Here is a 20,608-nt window from a genome sequence, read left to right on the forward strand (position 1 = left end):
ACATATTTTTATGGAAGACAATGTATGAGAACAAAAAGGATTCCATTATTTGAGTGAGGTTATAGTTTGGCTGATACAGACAACATCATAAATGCAATATAGTTTTCTAATATATTTGGGATTTCTGATTTAACTTTCTGATATAAAAAATATTAAAAATAAATAGGTGTGTGTTACATATATTGGGAGCCAATATACCAAGAGCCAGTGAAATTGTTGAATGTATGAAAGCGATGTCATGAGTAAATTAGTGGATTTATTTTACCTTGGAAAACAGAGCAAAACTAATGAATCAGTACTGCACCAAAGTCTAGGTTTCATATTATCCATAGGACTATAGGACAACATTAGAATTTTTTACATAATTTTGACCATTCTCCTCTGAAGTGAGCAGACAATTCATTCAAGTGTTTGGTCTCATTTTTCAGAAGGAATGAGAGATGATGTGAATGCTATGTAGTAGTACATTGCTGGGTTAACAAAGTTCTAGATATCTCAAATTTCACTATTCCTTAAATTTCAGGTATTCTTAAAATTTCAAATTCTGTTATTTTTTATCAAGAGGAGGAACGGCCCAAATTGAACCAACAGCTGCAATTTTGCATCAGAAAATTTCCAGTTTGAAATCAGATACAAATCTTTAGGGGGAGAAAAATAATCATGGGAATAATATAACAGTTGATGAATCAACCATATGTCAATTCCCTGAAATCAAAACAACATGGAAGCTATGTTTTAATCATTTGTCTTTGCAGAAGGATAAATAGGTGAAAGTTTACAGCCTGTTTAATGCAGAATGCCAAATATAGTACAAAATGGAGTTTTATAACACCAAAAGAAACATGGGTTCATTGCTATTTTCACACAGAAATGAGGGTTTAAATACTACACGATTTGTGTGTCCTGTAACCCCAAATTTCTGATACAAGCTTGCAAGTGATTTCATTATTTTCTGATACCAAGGTGTTGCATGTCATTCTTTTATGGTAAAGGCTGCTTACGTTTCTTCTCTTGCTAGTAAGGGTTAGCATATCATAGACAAAAAATAAAAAATAAAAAAATAAAAGAAATCAGAATGATAGGAAAATGTTTCATGTTTCATATTAGTGAAATAAGAAAAAAAAATGTTTTAGGGAGAAGATTAGTTTCTTGTACTCATTGAATGAGTACTCTTTTTGACCATAACTAAATTTAAGTTTTCAAGGACATTAACATATTTACAAACTGACAAAAAGAGAAACTTTTTTTTTTTATCATTCTGTTAGCTCCTGTGTTTTCTGCTCCTCACACAAGCATATCACAGATTTTAGTTGAGAGCTAGCTCTTACAAAAAAAAATAAAATCCTGCTATAATCACAGGCTGAAAATCATAACCCTGACCAGCTGTAGAGGGGACAGTAAATAACCTATGTGTGATCTTTAAGGAAAAAAAAAAAAAATCAGTGACAAATTTTCAGCCCCAGTCATTGTTTTACATCTGGCTATGTTTCCAAGGATATCTTTCTGTTTTTTTTTTTTTTTTTTTTTTTTTTTTTTACCAATAATACCAGTTTCTTTTTTTTTTCTCCTAAAAAAGAAGGCTTAGTTTCAAAAAACATATGAGTGTGCATATTAAAATATCATATTAGCATGCTATATGCTAAAATTCACCAGATTGCACACTAATATCTCCTGTGGCTTATTTGGACAATGCATTTGGACAATGGTCTCTTGCAAAATGTTAAGAAAAATATTAGCATCTATGTCCAGACTTCAATACAAGCAATTGGGCTCCAGCTCTGCAGCACATTTACATAAAGAAAAATAAAGTTTCATGTATTTATAGATCAGGATATGTTCTTAGAGAACCTTCTTGTTAAACCTCCCTCATACCTTTTTGCTGACCTTACTCTTTGTGGTTTGATTATAACAAAAAGAGACCAGTTAAGGATGGGGTGGGGCAATAAAAGCTTTCTTCAAAGCCATACTGAAAATGCTATCAGGGACTTCTGCAGATATAATGACCAGGTTCCCCACTTTATGACCACATTGTTACAATGGTCCACTAGTATATCAACAAAATGCATACAGCTGGGAGAAAAAAAAAAAAAAAAAAAAAAAAAAGGAAAGAAAAGAAAAGGAAAAAAAAAAAAAGAAGAAGAAGAAAAACACTCTCTGATGACATCTGGCACATGGATTTGCATGGAAAGTCAAGGCAAAGAGCAGTGCCAAGATTCTTAACAATACTTACTACGTCCGAATGAGAAAGCAGGAACACACATGCATAAAAGGATTAGCTTCCTTGCAATCTAGTTCTCAGCTAGGAATAAGGTTGTTCCTAGGCATTCAACCAGGAACACAATGCAAAATGACTCCAACAGCATGGAGTCAGTGTTTGGAAGTTTCACAGAGAAAAAATATACTCTATTTCACATTGAAAACATACTGTGCGAAAAAATCATGTACTTCTGCAGTGCACAGCACTGAAATCTGAAGCCCAATAGGAACTGTGACCTGGTTCCAAGAAAATGGGGGTTGGATAGAGGAAGGATTTACTGAACTGCATGTCTGCCTAAGTGATGCAATAAGGATAGCATTCCTTTGCTATCTGCTGTGTTATTAAAATCATTTTTTCCCTTTTTTTTTCCGCCTTTTTTTTTTTTTTTCTGTTAAACTCTATCAGATTGTATTACAGATTCTGTTTAAAATGTTGATTGCTCCACTGGCAAAACATAACCAGAAGAATGGAGACTTAGAGGGCGAAGAAAAAAAAAATAAAAATGGTATGGTTGACATGAAGATAGGAAAAAAAATGGACAATTTTTTATATATATATTTTTTTTTTACTTAAACCTATGGTATCTGCGTGGCAATGATCCGCGTGGAAATGACCAGAAACTTTACTTTATGAGGAATTACTTTATGAGGAATTAGGCTGGCAATCAAGAATTTCTTCTTACTACAAATTATTTTTGTAATTGTTTTCAAACTTCATGTGAAGAAAAACTGAGATTCAGGTTTCATGTTTATGTAGAAGAAACCTAACTGCAAGAAGCTATAGACTTGCACTTAGCAGAACTGCACTACAACTTCAGATTTCTGCCCTACCACATTCAAAGCAGAAATTTGAGCCTACGCCTTGCATATACATGTAATCACTTCATTTACAGGGTTCATCTTTCTACCTTGTTTCCAATTTGCTTTCCTATTTTGTCATTTATGAAAAATACCTCCTAAAGAACCAAAAGCAACCTAAAGTTTAGCAGACCCACCTGTGAGACTATGACTTAGGGACTGAAGCTGCATCACTGTGGCATTCTTCAGTCTCCACATGAGATCACAGTCATGTCAGAAAAGGGAGACAACTATATAAGTATCTGTATATCATAAACAAAACAGCTCACGGTAGATATATATACATAGTAGGCAGACATGTTGCTAGCAGATTGTTTTTGCAACACTAGAAAGATAAAATAAATAAATAAACAAATCAAAAGACTACTTCTGTCCAGATAGTTTTATACTTACTAGACACAGGCTTATTTATATAATCATAAATCAAAGGCAATTGTAGTTGCAAAGTTAACTTCTCAGCATGCAGGATGGACAAAAATCATTCAATGTATAGCTGTTTGATAGGCTTTGCCCTTCTTACTGCCCTACTTCTTTATACTTTTTCTTTTAGCCTCCTTACTTTGATTATTTTGCCCTCCCTTTTCTGAGGGAACAAGCTGTGACAATTCAATATTTTTGCACATAATGCCTCACAGCCTCAAGCAGGGAAAGATGTGACGGAAGCAAGGTAGTGTTTGCCGGCTGCGTCTTAGGTCCCTGTTACAATCAACAGAAAAAAATGAGCACCTCAAAATTAATCTCATCCTTACGTAGGTTAAAAACAGATCTGCTCAAGGTGTCTGTCTTCACTGAATCAGACAGGCACCAGTAATGACTAACTTAGGTTTAGAGGCCTAAATGTTTAAACCTCTAAAATGAGTTGAAAATAATCTCTTCTACAGCAGCCACCCTTCAAGGGCTACTTTTAACTTCCCTAGCACTGCAGGTCTTTTGGGACATCTCTATCACTACCAGATCTCTACCAGGTCTTTGGTCTCCTTTCTGCACTGGCAGGGAGTAAGTCCTTGTGGAAAACAAGTGTGCCACCATGCAGCTGCAGGCCAGGGCAAGCTTAGGGAGAAGCAAGCAAGTCAGGATCACCTCAGAGCACAGCATCACAACAGCTGCTTTCATGTGTGGTTTCCTAATGCTCTGAAAAGTGAGCTGAAAAGAAAGCAAAGCTGTCACGTGGCATTATTTTGACATTGCTATGAGTCAGCAGCTACTTGAAAACTTTATATCTACTGCAGGGACCTCTTCTATGTGAAGAAAAAAAAATACTGCGGTAATTGAGAATGCATTGACTTACACTTTGTGGGTCTGTTCTTGTGTTCTTCCCTTAGCATTTACTTCTGGCTGTGGGAGGAGACAGGATATTGGGTTAGATGGTCTGACCCAGCGAGTCAGTCTGATGTACTTACCATTAACAGCAGCAAAACTGCAAGAGGTTTCATGAAAATTGCTAGCAGCTGAGGAATGGTAGAGCTCAAGACTCACTGGCTTCACTGCAGGCTTGACAAGATTAAAAGCTGACATGCACGGGGCTGCCTGACTCTTCTAGCTCTCTTCTGTCTCCCTGCCCAAGAGCCTTGTTCCAGCATGAACCTCCAACCACAGCTCATTCCAGTTACCATCTCCCAACAGTCATTGCTTCTGCTGCTGGTTTCCCATCCAGACTTTAGCTCTAAGAAGCTAATGCTAAGCTCCCAGTCCAAATTACCAGTCTTCACTCAGCCATTTTTATTGCTTTTTAGCTCCAGCACCTGGTCCAGAGGCTGTAAATGCTTCCTTATTGCTTTTAACAGACTGCTCCCACACCAGCAGCGTTCACCAAAAAGAAGTCTAATACTTTTTACTGGTGTATACTAAGCTCTGCTGCAGAGGTTTCTTTTGCATAGGTTTGTAAAGGATGAGTGAGAGACTAGATCACAGTTAATGTATATTGGAGACCATGGAGTCTTAAGCTGTGGACTAAGATTTCTTTAGTGGGAATATATGAGCATAGTGTAATAGTGAGTCATTTTATTTGGTTGTTTGCAGTTCGTTGTGCATTTCATGTCATTTCTTTAGCAGGCTGTGACCACTTATCTTGATTTAATTGCTCTGCTCTAGTTCAGGTGAAGTCCTCCATAGGGGGTGGAATATCTTGCTCCTCCTGAGACCATCCATGAGCAAACTCCCCTTCTGGAAAACATGGTGGGTCAGGGTCAGACATGCAGCAAACAAGGAGTGGGTGATATCTGGAAACAACAAGCACTGGATATGGCCTGGCCACAGAAGTGACAGACAGGAAGAGATTTTTCATAAGATAACTGGAGGAAGAGGAAGGAGACTGCAGGAACAGTGTAGGCAGACTGGGATTTGTATCTCACCCTACTTTTTTCATATATTTTTTTCCCGTCTGAGATTCTCCACCATTAATTACTGAAGTGTTTGTTCAAGGCGTCTCCTTAAGGCTCCATTGAATTAACATTTTTTTCAAATACATATTTCTGGCTAAATCTGAAAGTCTCCTGTGAAGGCAGAAACAGTCACAGGTCTAACTACGCATCTCTTCTCCCTATTCCTGCCTTACAGTACTGAGTCCTAGCTCCAGCTGATGTGAATTTGAGTGGTATTCCTAATGCATTACGCTTTTTTCATGGTAAATTTTTGTTGTTGTTTTGTTTAAGTAAATCTTGAAAAATAGTCAGATATTTTGATTAGACCTTTCCAAAATTCTCTATCTTAATGATGTCTGAATACTCTATATGAAAAATTTCAGACGAAATAATTCAATTTTCATAAATATATAAACAACCCAAGCCAGGGTCAGATAATGATAAATATCAGGCTTTCTTAACAGTCAAAATTACCAGCCACCACTATAATTATATGAGATAGTATTTGAAGCTGAAATTTTCCTTATAAACAATGTGACGAATAATCAGGTCTGAGAGGAGGAAAAGGAAATCACAATTGTTTCCTTGCTGGAATAGATCCACTCACGATAATTTATGCTTTATCCTTCATTTCATCCAGTCATATCAGCCTTCCATCAGTCCTATCCACCACAGCTTGAAAAATCCCATTTCAAGTGAATCCCATTGAAACCCAAATGGCAAGGCCAGGTGTTCGTCTTAAGAGCAATGGCTTTAGAATTCCCGAATTTTCCTTTCAGAAAGCCACACAGAAAACAGCCCAATTATTATTGTTGTTGTTATTATTATTCAAAAACTAGTTCTGAGAAATACTTTAAATAACAGAGGAAAGCAAAAATGCTAATCCTCTTACATAACACAAATCCCAGATGGCCTTGTGCGGAGGGGAGGAAGATGCCATAATAGCAGTCACCATTATCAATTGTGCTTGGTGACAGATGTTAAAATGATGCAAGTGCTTGTGCTCACTCACAGAACTTCAGTAAGTCTTTTTCTGTCATATTTCCCATAGAATAAAATCATAAATAAATAAAAAGTCAGGTGCAGTCAAGCACTAATCTTCACTGCAATTGCGCAACTCATTCCAAATAATGTCTAAAGTAAAGCCTTTACAGTCTCTTCATTTGCAGTTCTGCTCCTTAGCTAGAGAAAAATGCCACAGTAGCAGTACTGTCCTGTACATCTTGATTCCTTTGCTCTCCATAACTCTATAATATAAATCAATATATAACATTGATTACTAGTGATGTCTATACTAGTCCTTTCACCACCTACTACATCACGGACTGTTTTATATTTACATGGAAGCAGCTTTCTTTCTTCACCTTGCATAAAGCCTGGCCCTAAACTACTTCAGATTAATGGCAGGTTCGTGTGACTTAAAGGCTGCACAGGTATTCATTTTCTAAAGGGTTTTGTCACAGTGATCACCTTGTTGTTAAGGATAACAGGGCTGCAGGGGAAGGTGGAGGAGGTACCCATATGTCATGGGGTATCGCCTGCTTTAATAAAGCATACTGACACCCCATGTACAAATGCTCATTTAGTAACCCTAATATTCAAGAATAGAAACATTTATATGTAATAACTTCATTCTCCTATTTCACTTGTCTTAGTTCAGACTGTGCAAGGAGCCAGGCTTGCTGAGAGCTTGCCAGCTCTCAGAATCACATCACCAAAAGTCACAGGGAACCAGGCACCAAACAAACAAGAAGAACCTGTAGTATACAAAGTTGTTCACAAAAAACTCTGGGGACCATTTGAGGTCAATGCAAGAAACCTCCTTGCCCATCTCTCCTGGACATTCTCTTATTCCCATAACTCTACAACTGTGTTTCCTGTCCTCCCGGGGATTTGTGAGAATGACAGCAATTTCCCATCACACTTCCCAGGCACTGGTGCAGCTGTAAAAGTGCTGGTTGCGGGAGTCAGTCTTTCCCAGAGAACCAGGGAGGAGCTCTTACCCTAAAAGCCAGTGCTATATGTTTGCTCAGCAGCTGTCCCAGAAAAACTAGAAACCAGTTCATGGCTGTCCTGCTGTTGCCCCTTAAGAATCATCTACTCAGTGTGTTACTTCTGATCCACTCTGTCTTCCTACTGAAAAGAAAAATGTGAAATGTAGATATTTTATACCATATGTATTAGGGGTTAAAAAAAAAAAAAAAAGTCCCTGTTCCTCAACAGAGGCTGAAACCTCATACTTACTGCCCCTTTCTAGAACGAAAGGGATGTTAGACTTCCAGTCATGCCATTGGTCTGCATCTGCATGTGTGCAGAAAGGAACATATTAGAATATGTCTCTGAGAATCTGTTCCAGTGGAGAAAAAAAAAAAAAATCAGAAAAGCAGTCTGGCTGATGCATGTGATTTGGGTTCCAGAAAGGAACCTCTCTTAGATTTAAATCATAGTCACTTCCCTTCACATTCCTTTGCCTGCCAGTAGATATTATGATGAAATAAATATTCCCAAGCACCAAGTCACAAGCAGAATTTAAGAATTTAAGAAGAAGACAAAAAAATAAAATAAAATAAATAAATAAAATAAAATAAAATAACTGTTAGGGTGTGCAGGCTACAGCCTATTTGTTGCCCTTCTCTTGTCTCCCAGTCTTCCATGTCTCTTTTTCCCTTGAATAGGTGCAGGCAGGCCAGCACCCCCAACATTATCTGGTCACATAGGAATTCCTGCAAAGGTGCAGCAGGATGACAGCAGTGGGCTCCTTTCCCTGGCCCCACTGGATCCAACTGAGGATCTGAGTGCTCCCAGCCAGGATGGTGATGTTGAGAAGCAAGGCCATACCCAGAAAGGAAATGAGAGGTTATCTTATTATTCCTCTGGCAAGCCCAGAGAAGGCTTTCTGCTTCACTTCATTTCATCTTCCCTTGCAGAGCAATCACTTATTCAAGCTCCAGTTCTAAATGTCTCCTCAAAGAGTTAACTTATTATAAATAATCACGAAAGAAAATGCCCGTTTACACCCAAATTATAGAGAAGTCTCTAGTCTTTATCAAGTCTCAAGTGTATTTGCACTTAAAAGCTTCCCCCACACACACACATGCTAGAAACAATAGTGCAGGTGCATTGCCCTTCAGTGTACAATGTATTTATCCTGGGAGGCAGGAAGTTGGTTTCACACCTGTTTCTTCTTTTTATTTGTTCTTGGCCTGGCTAATTTGCCGAATGTCATGATTGGTACAGCTGAGGCTGTCAGAAAGAATTACCACTTTGTAACATGACGGCCTAATTCTGGCAGTTCAGATTTTACAATGATTTGCCTTTTGTTCTTTCTTTCAGTAGCGGTCTGTTTTCTGTATTGTACACAAACGGAATCTGATCAGCAGCAACAGAAAATGTAAAAATAAGACAGGCTGCTTTATCAGATGGTTGGACCTTTTTAATATTATTATTATTAAAACTATTCTAAAGACTATTAAATTAATTCTCTGATATGGTGAAAGAGATTCCTGCCATTGGGTGAAAAAATATTATTTTGCAGGAATTCATGGTATAGACTGTGGAAATTTTTTGGTCAGAATTGAAGCAGTACTGAAAATTGAAACATCATTTTCACACAAATTTTAAGGAAGTAACAAGATGTGGTTCATATATTTCTTTGGGTTTCAGCTTTATTACCAGTCCTCCATTTTTTTAATCTAAATTGAAGTGGGCACTTTTAGGAACCATGTTCTCATGTTGACACAACCATTTAGACTCTGCAGTTTACAGCTAGAAAGTTTTCTCTAAAAGCCAAATCAACCTGAGAAAGAACAATTTATTATTCTTGATTTTAAACATTTAAAGAAAGATTATTTTAATTCAGCTCCCTTAACATCCTCTTCCCCTGCCCCCAAATTCTATTCTTTACGAGAAATAAAGAAACATTGAATTATTGATAATTCTTATTGTCTATGCAGTTTTATTTCAAGGACTATCCCAATGAGGACACCCCTTCCCAGGTTGTGTTTGTTTGTTTGTTTGTTTGTTTGTTTGTTTTCTGTACTGCAGACCTCTAGGGAACCTCCACTTTTCTGCAGCATGTCTGCACTTCATGGAGCATGGTCAGCTTGCAGGCACAGCACCCACGACCCAATGGCCAGCATACAGAAGACATCAGCCCTGGACTCACCCACACCACGCGTACCACCTGCACCAAGAAGCACTCTGGTGTCTTAGGGTTCGCACTAATCCTGTTGTGGTAGCACAAAGTGGTAAACTACAGCCTGAGAGGATGAAGATGGGGAGAAAAGGGAGCAGGACTGGGTCATGGCAGGATTACCAAAATGAAGCCTTTTCTCGTAAACCATGATGCCATGACCAGAGAGATTGTCAGATGTTTCTCAGCTTCTCTGTAAAACAGAATCATGATCTAAACATTGGATGGCATCAATACCAGGATCAAGACACCTTTCTTTAACTTGTCCAGGGCTTTAGCACTCACATGTGAAAAGACACCATACTGTAGACACAAAGCTGATGATTTCAGGCTGCAAAAGGCTACTCAGCTGGCTCTGTGCCAGGAACTGGTGACAGCTCTAGAGCAGCAACACAGTATTCTGGAGCCTTAATAGGTTCATTAGCTTTATTAAAGTGACTGCATCAGACGTCTATAGAGCTGAGGCTTAACAGTTCCAAGTTAGGAATTATTTTATTGCTGTCATTATCAAGGAGCTTCTGCAGGGCTCTTCTCCATCTGCTTCATCCTTGACAAGATTTCTGATAGCTCAGGCATCATTGCCATGTTCCATAAGAATACCATATCCAGCCGCTACAAGACTATCAACAGAATACACTACCCCCACAGTATTCTCTGAATCTATCTGAATTTATTATAACCATACAGGGATGCTTCATGATGGTAGGCCACTTGCATGCATCGTCTTTACCAGCCATGCTCATATTGCCAGTCTATTTCAAATCTCTGACATTATCCTTCTGTGACTAAAAAATAAATAAATAAATAAATAAATCAACATATCATCTTATCTTAAGGAAAATACCAAATCTGCACCTCAAGCCAACTTCACTTAACCTCAACCAAGAATTTTTGCCTTCTGCTTATGACCTTTTGACCATTGCACTCACGGAGAGGATACAACAAGATTTTTAGCCTCTGCCAGACATTTGTCAGATGTGTGTTTGGTTATTTTAGGACTCTGACAGTGAGAATGGTTCAATGCTAGTGTGGAAAAGATCATCCATGTGTTTTCTGCACACTTAACATCAGGAGAATGGAGCCTTTACAACCTATGAGGCTTCCAAGAAGATCACACAAAAGAAAGTGAGTGGGCCACTGGCACACCTGGTGGGGGGTAAGTTCATTTTTCCTACCAGACACAGTCAAAAGAACCATTATGTGCTATCAAACACCAAAATTTCTTGTTGTTGCCCAAGAAAAAAAAAAAATAATCTTTTAACATTCTCAAGCAAATACATTTTTTGCTGTTTGTACAGCTATACTGGCCCTGTAGAGAGACTGCTGAGCAGGGAAATCTCAGAGCAGCAGTCTGTACTAGAAATTGTCCACCTTCACACACCTTTTATTGAAGGGCAAGCTTACAGACCTGTCCTTTCTACAGAAACAAATTCATGAGGGGAGCAGTTCAGTCACAGTCCACCTACAGAGAAGATAACCTGCTCCTATCAGAACAGTCGTAGCTTATTTGGGTCATTTAGAACAGATTAAGTGCACACAGAAGCCCTTTTAAGGCCACAGATGGGGGACAGATTACTCAAAGGAAGGCAGGCATTTCACAAACAATCTAGTATTAATGCATATCCATAAAAGGACAGTCTTCGAATTATGTACTGCCTTTCCATGTACTTGATCAAAGTCCATAAACTGAATAAAAAGAAAATCAAATAAAAAACAAACAAACATACAGGCAAAAAGAATCCCAGTTTATTCCCGGTAAAAGTAAATACAATCTCCTTCCAACCTTTCTCAGAAAAGTAGCCCAAACAGAAGAGAATTCTAGTAGATGAGAAATATCCAGTCCCATGTACTAGAATAATTTCCAGAAACTCTCTGCTTCAGTGATAGGCCACTCACAGGTAGATTCTTGGTGATGTTGAGGGCACTGTGCTAATGCTTCTGACCTATTTTCAGCAGGTCCAATCAACCACCTTGATGTGGACACACAATAAAATTACAGGTCAGTTTGCTCCCTAGATGCCTGCCATTGTAGAAATGCCTGCAATAAATCTGGGATCTATGATAGAAATATGGATGCCATGAAAATCTGGCAGTTTTGGATATTGTTATTCACTGACAAAGACTATTTGCGTCACCAGTCTTGTACTTCTTCCTATTCCCAGCTGGAGTCCTACAATGAGACTGGATATTCCTCATGGAATTGTTGTAAATCACTCCTCTTGGCCTTGTCTTTCCTGATTTGGATTATGTTATCCCAGGACCTCCAGGCGGAAAACAGACCTTAACATCAAAAAACTGATAGGCTACTGTCCCACTGCTGGAGTGTAGCAATGAGATGCTCCTGCACTGCCAGACCTCAGCTGCTGAAGTGCTTACTTACTTTCAGAAGTAAGATTTTAGAAAATGTCAGTGATATAGTCTTGCATAATGGTGGAACTTCAGTACAAAGCTCAGTCCGTGAAAAAAAAAAAATAAATGTATATATAAATATATAAGTGAACCAGAAATCCCATGAATACTGGTAGTATACATGGACTATATGAAAAGATTGGACATAAATGATAAAACGAAATCATCACAGAGATTCACCAGGGATTTACAGGATGTTGAAAATAGAAGTGATTAAAAAGTATTTTACTCTCTATATCTTAAATTCTTGTTTATAAAAAATCTATAAAGGCCAGCTGAACACTCCAGCAGAGGGCTGTAGAGCAAAATAACTGCTTAATATGAAAAGCAGTACTGTTGCTAGAACCTGTTGAGGTCACTTTTGCACATGACCTGCAGAAATAGAAGTCCTTTTGACTAGTGTTATTTCAGAATTAGATTTTAGCAGCATAAACTAAGTTGCATTAGATTATTTTGTAAAGGCAATAGCTGAGAATTTCATTGTGTGGACACAAGAAGGGAGGATTCAAATACTTTTGAAAGAATGACTAATACTAATAATTGCAATCACCTTTCCTGAAATAATCAGAACTGGTGGAACTAAATCCTGTGATTCAGTCCCAAGGAAACAATTAACTGATTGCAAATTATTAAAGTCCATGGATTAGTTTAAGATAATTCTTGTATTCCGTATGCATTAGTGCCATAAAAAGCACAAGGGGTAAACACTTTCGTTTATTTAATGGAAAATAGCATTTTCAAATGGCACAGATTCAGTGAATTTAGGGCCAGAGTGGACTGTTTTCATCCTGAAGTTTAACATAGATAAAGCTGGCAAAGACTTTAAAATTTCTGTCATGAGGGAACTTTTTTTTTGACTGTACATATTTTATTTAAAGACATGAATAGTCTTTAAATATTAAAAATGATTCTTCATGGCCATAATTAGTTTAATAATATCTCATTTTTCTCTGAAAGAAATAAAAAAATAAAGTTCCCTGAGGATCTACTGACTCTGAACTTTTAAATAGTAAGAAATGTCACACCTTCTAAGGATGTGGGTTAAAACAAAAAAAAAGGTTTAGATATAATGTTCATGGATTTGAGCTTTTAACGCTTCATCAGAGTTCATGCAGACTAAAAGTTTTCATGTAATTCAATGCTAGCAAAAGCTCAGTGGTGCTTGGCAACTTTTAACCTAGAGGTCAGCCAGTGCTCCATGCAGGTTCAAATTCAGGATTTGCTCTCCCAAGTTCTCTGTCTCCAAATTCTGAAGAGGTTCTGCCATATTCCATAAAGATTTACAAGAAACCCTCTTTTGTCTTTCAACCTTGTTTTATGACCACTAATTATAGATCATTACTATTTTAATTTCACAGTGTCACCTGCAGCTTGTTATCTCTGTTCCCTGAAACCATTCATCCATACTAAACAGCAACCATGAGAGGGCTCATCCTCTGGTTTCCCTTCAGCTGTGTATTTGCTCCTTTTTTGATACAATAAACCTGATATTTTGATGAGCAATTTACCACTCCTTTCTGACAAGGAGAGATGGAAACATCATTCACGAGGCTGTTTGACACCATTTCCATATACAATAGTTTCTTCCATTCTTTCTGAAGTACCTAAAAAGGTACGATTGGAATCCATAGGCCAGATACTCTTCAGAAATAATGAAGGTGTCAGAAAAAGGGAGGGTTTAGAGAGTTTTCTCATTTGTGTGGAAATAGGAGTTGTTTTTCCATTGCGTTCTCATTCTTCAATAGAATTGAGTGCAGACTACCTTCATCCCAAGACCGCTGTACAGTTTCTATCTCAGGTAGGCTAGAGTCTTATTACTGTAGGCCGCTTCAACAATTCTTGCCTTTGATGTCTGTGCAACATGTTTCTCTTATTATTGAAGATTTTCAGCCCTGATACGCTGCTAACAGGTTTAAGAGACTCAGCTATGTGGTATATCCGCATATATCAAGGTCAGGTAGAGAATTTTTGAAGGGGAGAGATGCAAACAGTGATGTTCATATACAGAAGAATGGAGGATCAGATAAACGGCATGTTTGATGGCTCATAGATTCTGTCATAGTGAGGCTAGGGATGACACATTGTTTGTTTTGACTTCTTGGTGTCAGGAGCTCTCTTTCTGACTAAGCCCTACCTAAGCTTCCTGTTCCTCGCACCAACTTCCTTTGTGAGATCTGGTTTAAATGCATGAGGGGAGTAAAGCTTTAGGGCTTAAAATATGGCCCTATTTTAAAAATTGACTTCATAAACAGCAAAATAATGTTTCTTAATTGTCGTCTGTCAATAACGGTCATTTAAATGCACTCAGCTTACACATAAAGAAATTACTTCTGAATATTATGTCTACAAACTCCAGCTGGACTTGGAAGATCATTGCTATTTGTAACAATATTAATGAGGGTTTCAGAGCTCCAATGAGCCCCTTGAATACAATCAAGTAGTTTTTGATTAAGCTACAAGGTTTTCCCCTGTTTTTTCTCAGATTTCTGAAGATATAGGAAGGAACAGTTTGGCTCAGCATCAGCACAAGAATCCATCTTATTCTTTCTTAGATACATTGTCTTTCCAAAGCTAACAGAACGATACATTATTGAAATGTTTATGCTATCCTATAAACTTTAGAAGATGTAAACAAAAACAGTTAAACCGAAACCAATAGAAATGCATTGCTTCATACTACCTGAAAAACTGGCTCACAATTTTCACTAACTCCAAACTACAAGTAAACAAAATTGTGTGTTCTGTAATTGATAAAAAAAAAATGTATATGAAGTTGAAAAGAAAACTGGCATCAGCTTTGTGTGGTCTTTTTGCATGCTAATGGTTTTCCTTACATTCACCATTCTTCACATTTTATGAAAAACACATCTGGCCTCTTATAAAACAATCAATTATTGTGATTAAGACGTACACTGTTCCTTTAAAAAGAGAAAGAGAAAGAGATAAGGGAGTAACACAATGGTTCAACAGACACTTTTTACAGAATTCAAGTTCTTAGCATGTGAAGCCAGAAAGGTAACTCAATCTATCATGCTGAGATAACCATCTAAATAACCCCGTGCAGTACTGAAAAAGGTAAACAGTTCTTGAGAGCAGACAGGTGGCATAAAACCATAGCAACAGAAAGTCTGGACAATGCGGTACAAATGCAAACAAAACTCTCCATATGTATTGCTTTGTCCTCTGCCTTATGTAAAATTGTATTTTAACTGTAGAGTATTTCAAATTTGAATTTCCTTGCACTTGCCATGTCATGTTTTCCTTCTTTGCACCTGTCTCCTTCTCATCTTTTGTTTTTGGTCAACTTTTGGTGATCAGGTACTATTCAGGTCTCCTCCCAGCAACTCAGCTCAAACTGTGTTTTTATTTCCCTGCCATGTTATTCTCTTAAAAAACAACCTAGTTCTGTTTTTCTCCCATCAGACCTGACACACACAGTTGTGTACTGCCAGAGTGGGTGCCAGGCTGCTAGATTTTCCTCACGTGTCCCGTATAATCAACAAGGAATGAGAAGTGCCTGTAAAGTCTTCCAGAGGAAAATCTTGTCCTCTTTAGTTCATCTATCAACTTGATCTGGCAGCTCTCAGAGATATGTACTTCTCACCACTTCCATCAGGATTTTAGGCAGTTATGTCAAGAGGACTGTTTCATTACAATTTTAAATTTTGTATGCAAAATGCCTGTCTTAGGCTTCATTTACATTAGCATATTGGTTCAGAGCAGTTGTGCAGTCTTGAAATAACTCTTTCAGTCACCCCACTCACTGCACATTGGCTGACTTCATGGAGAGTTTTCAGTGTTTACAAACCAGATCCCTCTGGAGGCTGTGTTTGGTGCACACCAAATGTGCCTTGGCCCTTCATGTGGATATAGGAGATGCAACCAACTATTGGTCCTTTAGTTAACTCGGAAATATATTTGTTGCAGTGATGTTCAGTACAGGGCACACCACTAAATCTAAGCTGAAGTAAAAGCCTCAGTCTGTATACAGTAGAGATATAGAGATCTCATACTTATATCTTGTATTCTGTCAAATTATTTGCTAATATAATCATATAGTCATATCTTTATGCCAACTGAATTCACTCAGACTTTCCTTCCCCCTTCCGCTGTTTTGCTACTTCTGCTTTTCTTCCGTTGCTTCAAACTAGTGCTCACCTCCTTTGACATTACTTTTCCTATAATAGCTCTCTATTATATTTTTCCCAACCCAGATCTTTCCATCTTAGTAATACAATCCATTAGCAGCTACACAGCACATCTTTGACCAGCAACAAAAGTAAATGTAACTGTCTACAACTGAGCCATTGTCAAAACTCTCTTTATAGTCAATAGAAAGAAATAGGCACTTTTAGGGTATGATTCATCTTAACCCACAGTAGACACTGAATATAGGTCAGATGAATCATGTCTTTAAAGTGCCTACTTCTCCTTATTGACTATAAAGGGAACCTAGTGCGACTAGATCAGATTTAGATCTCCACACTGCAGCCGTCTTAGATCAGCTGTTTTCCAGTCTGTCTTCTATCATTTCCAGCTTGTTTTTCCTTTAACATGAGTGACAGCAAAAGCCATGCAATCTGGATGAAACTAGATAAAACAAGGGCCCTCAGGGCCATGCTTTCCCAGGAAGAAGGGGGAGAACTGAGGAAACAGTACGCAAACATGGTTTCTGTAGTGGGAGCTTGAGTAGATTATCTTCCAAGTGATATATATCCTACATGGTTTTTGTACTCACCTATTCTGCCTTATTCAGATGAAAGGAGGAAAAGCTCACACTTACTTTGAACTGGTCTCATTTAAGAGGCAGAAAGGAGCAGCATTTATATTCCACCCAGATTCAGTGCTGGCACCTTCTTAGATGAGACGGCTGCCTGGCTGTGTGAATAGTTGTCTTCCCTGTATCTTTTCCAGTAGAGAAATAGATAAAATCAAGTAAAATAATTAGTGAACATTGCAATAATTAATCACTTAGAATCGGATTATTCACCTCTTGACGTAAAGGAATGACTTCACCTTTGCCCAGAGGTGAACCAGGGCACTATTTGGATGCAACTACCTCTCTGTGAAATGTAAAGTGGGTAAAATGTGGGGTTTGGTTTCACATGCAGATTTCATTTACAGGGCATGTTTAGTACTTCAGTATTTAATAACAAAACAATTAGTTATTTACACAGAGGACAATGAGACTCCTTTGGAAATATCCATCTCATTGTCATTAAAAGCAAATAAAGTGATTATGAACAGTGTAACTGTACAATTAACTGATTAAACCCACACTGCTCTGTCTATAACAGACCTGCTTTTCAATATGACTTTTATGATTAAAAAAGCATGGTGACGCATACCTAAGCCTTCTGAGCATAAGTGAAATTTTTAATTAAAAATGTATGTTTCAAGATAAAACAGCTTTCTCTAATGTAGGATAATGAACAGCTCCTGACAGAGGTGTGGAGCCCACAAAAACGGCTTTGGAGAGAGGAGGAGGTAATTAAATGCCAAACAAAGCTTAAGCATTTGAAAATTTAAAAAATCATTTATTGTAAGGATACTCCCATTCTACAGATATGATTCCAATTATACTGCAAAACAAAAGGCAGTCAACACACTGCAGTGTTATGAAAAAGAAGAAAGGGAGAAAGCAACCATGTTTCCTGTTTCTTAGAGATTTCAAAATATTGTATTTTTCTTGCCTGTTGAATTTTCCATGATACCATATTAGAAATATTCCAAACCTAACATTCTTCACAATGAAATAAATTAGAAGATCTATGATCATGTGATGACCACTCCAGACTGTAGGGAATTTTGACACGGAAGGAAATATGATGACTGGACAAAGGAATAGCCTGTCGTCCAGGCACCAGTTATAGTTTTGGCTGCTGAACAGTAGGGTATTTCATTTTTCAAGTTCCTTAGTGTCAGTTTCCACATCATGTGTTAAAAGTTATTTTTTGTTCAAATGTACTTTGGTGTGAATAACTGAAATTTGTTTTTCTGATAAAGGCACCTGAGGAAAAATATATTTTATGGATATTACATATAAAGACAAAGAATTCAATTTTCAACATATAAAGATCAAAATATCTCTCCATCAAGCACTTTAAAGTATTACATTTCCCAACTAAATAGACATTGACGCTGAAAATCTGAAACTGGTTATACAGAACACAGGGTTAATATAAAAGGAGTCTCATTCATGCAGTGACTTATTTTTATTTTCTCACCTCTTACTGTATATATTAGTACAGAGATCAATCCAAATAAAGTATGAAAAAATCCAGGGTTTGGAACATGCTAAAACCTAATGAGACATCAAACTTATCTACAGAGCAAATGAGAAACACATTCTAAGTCAGCTGCAGAGAGACTAAAGTTTTAGAGGTAATGCCATTTTCTTAGTGTACTCACAAAAGGAGAGTTTTGCAATTGTTTTGCATAGAAGCTTTGGAAATAATTAAATGCATTTCACTGAAAACAATCACCAAACCTAGCAAAGAAAGATGCAAGATGTGGAAAAAATCTATCTCCTGACAACACAGGATGTTTTTTCCAGAAATATATTTTTCGTGCATTAGTCAGTCTGTTTAAAATTTTACAAGTTGTAATACTAGAAATTATCTGAAACTTATAAATTTAGGAAAAGAAGAGCTAACAGCAAATTGTTTGGGATGTCTGATAAAAAAAAAAAAAAAAAAAAAAAAAAGACAGCTCAAGCTTTCTCTGTACAGAAAGCAGGCCTGAATTCCCAAACAAAGCGAAATACATAAGTGGATTTTCAAAATGTGTGTCACAAGAATGTGTATTGGTTGAGGAATGAGAGAGGTTTAGCAAATATTCAGCTGAAAAGCAGTTAGTCTTGTTTTCTGATAAGCTGTCAGAAAACAGCTTTATATTTTGAGCTTGGATGGGCCTAATAGTTTAGTCACCATGTCAAGCATCAGTAAAACTTCATTCTGTCAGCAGCAGACTTGCAGTGTGCCACTACATTTTAAAATGAAGAGTTGGCGTGAACTCTGTTAACCATAACCTCAGGCTCTTCCTGGAACTGTGATACACCCACGCCATGCAGCCTTCACTGAATATCATGTTAACACTCCTCCCCCATGCACGGCTGTTATACTGTATGTGAACAGCAACAGTCAAATATAAGACTAAGAACCAGCTGCACCCTATTATTCAGTTCACTTTCAGATTTGCATACTTACCAAATATTCCCTCAGTGGGATATTCATTATTTCTAGTATTTTACTTAGCACCAGTATGGAACTTCCCACTAAAGCACATTTTCATCAGAGAAGACTTTTATTCCTTGATAAGACATTGGATCACAGATATCTGTATTACTTCCAATGAATTTCCACTGAAGCAAAAGGGAATTTGGCCTAGAATTTCAAAGACTGCAGTTTCAAGGCAGATCCATCGCGATCAACTCTAAGTTCAGGCACTTCAAGACTTCCAGGGCACTTTTATGCAGAATTAAGAACCTGAATCCTAAAAGCCTCAACTCCCTCTTTTTTACCTAGTGAGCATGTTAGAATTTAAACAGCAAAAGCTCACATGAAATTTTGAAGAAATTTTTCTGTCTGTTGAAAATCTGTGAAAAATCTACATAAAAAAAAAAAAAAAAAAAAAGAGCAGGATTCACTTTCAGGAATGAAAAATCTTTGTTTGCATGACCTTTACTTCTAAACCAGGAAAAGATATATTCCCTGACTGAGATGGCTTAAACTGAAACTGAATTTTTCATTGAAATCCCTCAGAGACTGTCTCCTGGGAGCTAAAAAGTTTGCTAGATTACATAGCTCAGTACACTTCCAGTAAAGCAAGACTATATGCTAAATTATACAGTCAAGGTAATTCCTGTACCAAAGCAATAGTTTTATTTTTTCATAAATCAGAACAAAAGGAATCTTCAGATTCCTGGGATTTGTCACTTTTTAGGCAGTGACATATCTTTCAGCACTGAGAGCAGCAGTAGCTGAGTTTACTTTTATGTGTTTGCTTCTTTTGGGGGGACTGTTAAAAATGGCCATATAGTGACAGGGTTGGAGGTCTCCTAAGCCATCAGCCTGGACATGACATCGGCTCTTACAGCTACTGTGACAGCTGGCAGGGTTCACAATAGAAGTAATCACCTTTAGATTGCATCTTCTGAAGCCCCATAGGACTTAATTTGACCACTGATAGAGTTTGTGATTTTTCTTAGAAAGGCATTAAAAAATAAAAGAGCTGGGGATAAGTGAAATTTAGAGGAAAGCAAGAAAAAGGTGAAGCCACAAAGCAACCAAAGAAGAAAAAGTGAGAGAAAAAGATCAGGAGGAAAAGAAAATGTATCCCAGTGAAAACACACACACATATATATATATAGTAATTTTTTAATTCATATCACCTATCTGTGACTCCTTAGTTGACAGGATAGTCACATCTATTCCTACAGGTTCTGCCTTATTTTTAAAAGCTGGAGTTGCACTTGATTAAGTTAATTGCTCTAAGGGCTGAAATGAATGAAGGATATGACTGGCTTGAGAGA

The 20,608-nt window shown here is 37.4% G+C and overlaps 1 long non-coding RNA gene across 6 annotated transcripts in view; it reads right to left on the minus strand.

Moving 5' to 3' along the window:
- Positions 1-20,608, minus strand: part of LOC137854725 (uncharacterized) — a 69,661-nt gene that overhangs the window by 41,170 nt on the left and 7,883 nt on the right. For 5 of the 6 annotated variants that reach the window (XR_011095360.1, XR_011095359.1, XR_011095361.1 and 2 more), the window contains exons 2-3: positions 16,859-16,980; positions 4,403-5,277 (exon numbers count right to left, since the gene is read on the minus strand). This is a non-coding gene — a long non-coding RNA (uncharacterized lncRNA). The remainder of the gene's footprint in view (positions 1-4,402; positions 5,278-16,858; positions 16,981-20,608) is intronic. The other variant, XR_011095357.1, reaches the window with a different exon arrangement.

The sequence above is a fragment of the Anas acuta genome, chromosome 3, assembly GCF_963932015.1.
Source record: "Anas acuta chromosome 3, bAnaAcu1.1, whole genome shotgun sequence".
NCBI classification, from domain to species: Eukaryota; Metazoa; Chordata; class Aves; order Anseriformes; family Anatidae; genus Anas; species Anas acuta.